Below are 7,633 nucleotides of genomic sequence, written 5' to 3'. Positions count from 1 at the left end.
GTGCAAGAGCTTCCTCCTTGGAGATGGAAAGTCCTGTCAGAGCTGCTCTTGTTCCTCTCCGGGTGTGCTGGGGCACCATGTGGCTCCAGGCCTGTTCTGTAACCTCGCTGCTCTGTGAGCGGTCAGACTTCTGAGGGGAACACACAGTCTGCTGCTTCCCCTCATCACTGGGCCAGGACTCCTGGGTCCCTTTGGCCCATGCCCAGCTTGCGGGGCCTGGGGGAGGGGAGGCAGTCAGCGGACGTGAGCGCAGCCAGCCCTCGGCACTAACCCCATTGCGCTGCACACGAAGGGGTCTCTTGACACACAGTGTAAAAGGTTTTAAAATCATGTTATGAAAAAGTACAAAGATGCCTTATACGTATTTCTTCCTGTAAATTTTTCAGCAGCTGAGCGATGGTTCTTCAGAAGACTTGTAGGTTCTGGACACCGACAGCTCTGAAGTGCCGAGCAGATTGGGCCTGATCGGTTTTTGCCCCGATCCAAAACCAGATGCTCAACAGACTGCCTCCTGGTAGAAGACTTAGTTGGGGAAGTAGAAGTAGAAGTGCAACGTAGGCAGTAGTGACCATGAGATTGTCGAGTTCAGGATCCTGACACAAGGAAGAAAGGAGAGCAGCAGAATACAGACCCTGGACTTCAGAAAAGCAGACTTTGACTCCCTTAGGTACCTGATAGGCAGGATCCCCTGGGCAGGTAATATGAGGGGGAAAGGAGTCCAGGAGAGCTGGCTGTATTTTAAAGATGCCTTACTGAGAGTGCAGGCACAAACCATCCCGATGTGCAGAAAGAATAGCAAATATGACAGGCGACCAGCTTGACTTAACAGTGAAATCTTTGGTGAGCTTAAACTCAAAAAGGAAGCTTACAAGAAGTGGAAACTTGGTCAGACGACTAGGGAGGAGTATAAAAATATTTCTCGAGCATTCAGGGATGTAATCAGGAAGTCCAAGGCACAATTGGAGTTGCAGCTAGCAAGGGATCTGAAGGGGAACAAGAAGGGTTTCTACAGATATGTTAGCAACAAGAAGAAGGTCGGGGAAAGTGTGGGCCCCTTACTGAATGGGGGAGGCAACCCAGTGACAGAGGATGTGGAAAAAGCTGAAGTACTCAATGCTTTTTTTGCCTCGATCTTTACAGACAAGGTCAGCTCCCAGACTGCTGCACTGGGCAACACTGTATGGGGCGGAGGTGAGCAGCCCTCAGTGGTGAAAGAAGAGGTTAAGGACTATTTAGAAAAGCTGGACATGCACAAGTCCATGAGTCCAGATCTAATGCATCCGAGGGTGCTGAGGGAGTTGGCTGATGTGATTGCAGAGACATTGGTCATTATCTTTGAAAATTCGTGGTGACCAGGGGAGTTCCCAGACAATTGGAAAAAGGCAAATATAGTGCCCATCTTTAAAAAAGAGAAGAAAGAGAACCCAGGGAAGTACAGACCGGTCAGCCTCACCTCAGTCCACGGCAAAATCATGGAGCAGGTCCTCAAAGAATCCATTTTGAAGCACTTGGAGGAGAGGAAGGTGATCAGGAACAGTCAGTATGGATTCACCAAGGGCAAGTCATGCCTGACTAACCTAATTGTCTTCTATGATGAGATAATTGGCTCTGTGGATATGCGGAAAGCAGTGGACGTGATATATCTTTACTTTAGCAAAGCTTTTGATAGGGTCTCCCACAGTATTCTTGCCAGCAAGTTAAAGAAGTGTGGATTGGATGAAAGGACCATAAGGTGGAAAGAAAGTTGGCTTGATTGTCGGGCTCAACGGGTAGTGATCAATGGCTCAATATTTGGTTGGCAGCCGGTATCAAGCAGAGTGCCCCAGGGGTCAGTCCTGGGGCCGGTTTTGTTCAACATCTTTATTAATCTGGAGGATGGTGTGGATTGCATCCTCAGCAAGTTTGCAGATGACTCTAAGCTGGGGGGAGAGGTAGATATGCTGGAGGGTAGGGATAGGGTCTAGAGTATCCTAGACAAATTGAAGGATTGGGCCAAAAGAAATCTGATGAGGTTTAACAAGGACAAGTGCAGAGTCCTGCACTTAGGACAGAAAAATTCCAGGCACTGGTACAGGCAGGGGACTGACTGGCTAAGCAGCAGTTCTGCAGAAAAGGACCTGGGGATTACAGCCCACCATATTGGGCTGCATTAGTAGGAGCATTGCCAGCAGATCGAGGAAGTGATTATTCCCCTTTATCTGGCACTGGTGAGGCCACACCTGGAGTATTGTGTCCAGTTTTGGGGCCCCACTACAGAAAGGATGTGGACAAATTGGAGAGAATCCAGCGGAGAGCAATGAAAATGATTGGGGGGCTGGGGCACATGACTTATGAGAGGAGGCTGAAAGAACTGGGTTTATTTAGTCTGCAGAAGAGAAGAGTGAGGGGGGGATTTGATAGCAGCCTTCAACTACCTGAAGGGCGGTTCCAAAGAGGATGGAGCTCGGCTGTTCTCAGTGGTGGCAGATGACAGACCAAGGAGTAATGGTCTCAAGTTGCAGTGGGGGAGGTCTAAGTTGGATATTAGGAAACACTATTTCACTAGGAGGGTGGTGAAGCACTGAAATGGGTTACCTAGGGAGGTGGTGGAATCTCCATCGTTGCAGGTTTTTAAGGCCTGGCTTGACAAAACCCTGGCCGGGATGATTTTTAGTTGGGGATGGTCCTGCTTTGAGCAGGGGGTTGGACTAGATGACCTCCTGAGGTCTCTTCCAACCCTAATCTTCTATGATTCTATAATTACACATTGACGCCTATTATTGGACCAGCTGCTGTTGGTAAGAGAGACAGGGTTTCAAGCCACACAGCGCTCTTCTTCAGGTCTAGGAAAATTGCTTCCAGCCTCACAGCTAAATGCAAGATGGAGCAGATTGTTTAGCGTAAGTAGTTAGCACTAGTGTGGTAAGGGACCATTTGAGGTAGTGGCCCGTTAACACCTCTGCAGTCATAGGACAGAAAGAGGGGGCTAGGGGTTACAGATTGTTGTAATAAGCCATAAATCCAGTGTTGAATGTCAAATTGTTATGGGTGAGGATGAAATGGCGATGTAAAAGGAAGCAAAACTTAACAGCGACATCTACTTCCTGAGCAAACGCAAGAAACAAAACATCCTGCTCAGAGGTTTCACCCTCTGTAACTCTCTGACCACTACCTATAACTCCAGATATGCCGAACAGCTTGGCAGACGGACTTCAGAGAAACTGAGGAACCACTCACTGCACCTCACACCTTCCCAAAGGGACCATCTCAAACAAGAAATTATCTCATGCTCCCACACACTGGAGGAAAAAAGCCAGGAAAGTTACCTGGACATCGTACAAGAAATCCCAAAGAACTATAAAAAAAAAATGGTGACAGCCATACAATAACAACAATAAAAAAGTGGAACCAACTACAACTACTCCACAACCCACAGAATATCACCTCTGGGAGAAACTATGGCGCCACACGGACACTACATGACACCCAAACATCATCAGTTTATCAAGATTACATCTCATGCTAGCTGAATTATTTGTACTCTCCAAGGGACTGACCTTCTGTGCCACCACAGAACCTGATGTCATACTAAAATGTGGAGAACTAGAAGAATTCTTCCTCTGTCTCAGCCTCAAAGAATACTTTCATAACAATGGTGACACGACCCACAACTACCACACCCCTGCTGGCAATCGTAAGAAAAAAGAACCGTCTGACTGGAGACCACAGAGTGCACGAAATCATACTTTTGATCATCACATTGACTGCAAAATCCTTAACAAACATCACATCCTCCATAATCTCTCCCCCACCGAGAGGACAGCCATACAGTCTCTGAAATCTAACCACCAGATAGTGATCAAAGCACCAGATAGTGATCAAAGCAGCAGGCAAAGGGGGCACCACAGTAGCCCTCAACCAAGATGACTTTGTTAACAAGGCCAACCAACAACTCTCCAACACCACCTACTATAGAAAACTCAGAGAAGACCCCACACCACAATTTACCCAGGAACTTAAGGCTATCACTAAATCCTTCCCCAAACAACTGCAAGAGAAACTCTACAAATTCATCCGCCATGAACACACACCAGAGACCTTCAACATGCTTCCCAAGATATGCACAGGAGAACCCAGGCAGACCCATCGTACCTGGCCTGGGCACTCTGACTGACTGAGTATTGGGACTCATGAAACCAACCTCAAACCACTTACCACACAAAGTGCCAGCTTCCTCCAAGACACAACTGACTTCCTCCATAAACACTACAACATTAACAACTTCCCTCAGAACAATGGTGTCCTCGCCACCATGGATGTCAGCTTTCTATACACCAACATCCTTCATAATGACAGCATAGCTGCCTGCCTCAAATATTTACAAGACACTGGACAACCCTCACACATCACTCCAAACACATCACCAAACTCATCCATTTCCTTCCAGCCCATAACGATTTTACATTAAACAGCAAACACTGTGACTGAACCATGGGAGCATCCAGGATGGCTCCCCAACAGGAAGAAGAATTTCTGGACAAATGCACCATGAAACCAGTGATATACCTGAGATAAATCAATGATATATTGGTCCTCTGGACAGATAGCTTAAACTCCCTCATAGATTTCCACCACCACATCAACAACCAACACCCATCCAGTAAACTCTCTTTTGGACACTCCCACACTAGCATCAACATCTTGGACACTATGATCAGCTTCAACAATGGAACTCTACGGATAACTATATACAAGAAACCCCCAGATCCCCAAACACACCAAAGAAATCTGTTATCTACAGCCAGGCACTCGTACCACAGCATATGCTCCAAGAAGAAAGTCCAGGATATACACTTTAACATGATCAAAACTGCCTTCACCAAACAAGGACACTCCCCCAGAGAAGTAGATCACCGTCACGGAGTCACTGGGCAATGCTCTGGAAGTGCTCCCTACGAAGTCAGTCAGACTCTGGGGGAGCCTCCTCTCTCTGAGCAGACTGTCTCCAGGGCAAGAAGCTTACCCAACTTCGACCTTCCTGGGGCTGACCTCAGAGCATTCAACATCCCCTTCCACACCGTGCGCTTCCCACAGCGAGTCTACCCGGGCGGGGCTCCTGGGGAAGCCAGAGGGTCCTGCACCCCAATTCTGCAGTCAGACATGACTCTCAGCCAACCGGTAAAACAGAAGGTTTATTAGACGACAGGACCGTGGTCTAAAATGGAGCTTGTAGGTACAGAGACCAAGACCCCTCAGTCAGGTCCATCTTGGGGGTAGGGAGCCCAGATCCCATTTCTGGGTCTTCCTCCATTTCCCCAGCCAGCTCTAAACTGAAACTCTCCAGCCCCTCCTCTGGCCTTTGTCTCTTTCCTGGGCCAGGAGGCCACCTGATCTCTGTTCTCCAACACCTTCAGTTGGCACCAACATCTCTCCCATTCCTTGGTGGGAGTTACACCAGGCCCTTACAGTTTTACACCCTTCCAGTTTCACACCCTCTCTTAGGTCAGGGGTGCTCGATGGCACTTGCAGGCCGCATGTGGGAAGGTTTCTGCGGCCCGTGCCCTTTTGCCACCCCAAAACCCCCAGGGGTCAAACTGGGATTGGGTCTTCTCCCAGCGCTCCAATCTGGAGGGCTGTGATTCAGGCTCTCTTGGTTAAGAGCCCCCATCTTGACCTGGGCCACCCTCTGACCAAGTGTTTCTGTCATCTGCCGCTCAGCATCAGCTCCTTTCATTGGATGCAGCCGCGTCGGAGCAGAGGGGTCAGGATACCTCGCAAAGCGCTGCCCCAATAGATACGGCTGCAGCTTCTTAAGTGCCTGCCCCGTGGCCAGGCCTTTCTTCTTTATGGCCACGTAATTCTGCTCCCGGGGCAGCAGCTTCTTGCTCAGCTACCCAATGGGGTCTCCCCCACACTTCGCATCGACCTGCATTAGCACTGTGCCTAGCCCTGTGTCTGAGGCGTCGGTGATACTGAAAAGGGCTTGGTACTGTCCGGGTTTACCAGATTTACCAGGACCTGGATTAGAGCCTCCTTCTGCGCACAGAGAGCCGTCTGGCATGGCTTGGTCCAGACCACCTTGTCTGGCTTCTCCTTCTTACATAGCTCAGTGATGGGGGTGGCTAGGGAGCTAAAGTGGGGTACAAGCCTCTGGTAGCACCCTGTGTGATGAAGTGGGGGGAGTTTCTTGTTTTTTCCCTATGGTTTGCCTGCGGGGGGGGGGGGGGTGGGACTCCGTTTCCCTAGGTGCTACGGGTTTGAGGAGATGGGAGAGGGAGTTGGTTGTTACACAGGACCGGTGAGGGAACTTGGGAGCCCAACCACTGGCGTGGAGAATGGAGACCCCAGCAATGGGTGACCTGGGGACCCGGAGGCCAGCTCAGGAGTCCCAGCCGGGTCTGGCCAGTGGGGGGACAATGGGCTGCGGAGAGAGGAGAGGGGGCCCAGGTGACCCTGTTTATCTGGAGATAAGACAATGGACGGAGGGGAGGCTTGGGGCCGGTGCTATCAGAGGCCCAGCTGGGAAGCAGGGGGGCTTGGGGTTGGAGGGAGAGAGCAGGCAGAGCCCCCCTGGATGCAGGGGAGACTGGGATGTGCTGGGCTGAGGGAGGCCAGGCCTGAGGCCCTGAGAGTTTCCTGGGCTGTGTTATGTTATGTTATAAACCCTCCTGTGTTATGCTGGCGGAGAGTCGCTCCGGTCTAGAGAACAGGGGGGCATCATCCCCTTCGGGGGGGTGGAGGCCCCGGCGGTCCAGAGTGAGTGGACTCCCTGAGGGGGCCCACGGCGAGAAACAGGTGTGCTAAGGCTCAGAGAGGAGCAGCCCCAGGAGGCGGAGGGGCTGAACCCCAAGAGAGAGTGGACCCCCAGGAGAAGGGCACCCCCCATGGACCGCGCGGGGCCAAGAGCGGGCACGATCTGTGAGTTCGTGACACCCCACCATCCCGAAAAAGGCCTGGACCTGTTTCTTGGCCTGGGGAATGGGCCAATCTCTGATCATCTCAACCTTGGCTGGCTCTGGGCTTGGGCAGCTGCTCCCCACCTTGTGGGTCAGGTACGACACCTCTGCCATCCCCACCTTACACCTTCCAGCTTTTACCGTCAGTCCTGCCTCCTTGGGGCAGCCCAGCCCACTCTTCACCTGAGACACGTGTTCCTCCCAAGTCTGGCTAGAGAGACAGCTGTCATCAATGGACGCCAGGGCCAAGTTCTCCATGCCCCTCAGTAGCCGATCCACCCAGCGCTGGGAGGTGGCCAATGCCCTTTGAGGTCAAAAGGCAGGATCAGGAACTCAAAGAGCCCCAGAGGGGTGGTGAAGGCGGATTTCAACCTGGCATTTGGGTCCAAAGGCACCTGGCATCTGGGTTCAAAGGCACCTGGCATCTGGGTTCAAAGGCATCTGCCAGTCGTCCTTGGTGAGATCCATAGTAGAGTGGTAATGAGCCCCCCCCGCCCCCCCAGCCTGTCTAGAATCTCATCAGGCCTAGGGATGGGGTAGGCATTGGACACGGTGATGGCTTTAAGCTTCTGATAGTCCCCACAGAATCGGATCGACCCATTTTTCTTGGGGACCAGCCCCACGGGTGAGGCCCATGGGCTGTTGAATGGCTGGATCACCTCTAAAGCCAGCATGTCCTTAACCTCTCTCTCCAGATT

This window comes from Dermochelys coriacea, chromosome 5 (genome assembly GCF_009764565.3).
Source record: "Dermochelys coriacea isolate rDerCor1 chromosome 5, rDerCor1.pri.v4, whole genome shotgun sequence".
Taxonomy (NCBI): domain Eukaryota; kingdom Metazoa; phylum Chordata; order Testudines; family Dermochelyidae; genus Dermochelys; species Dermochelys coriacea.
This window is presented reverse-complemented; position numbering follows the sequence as displayed.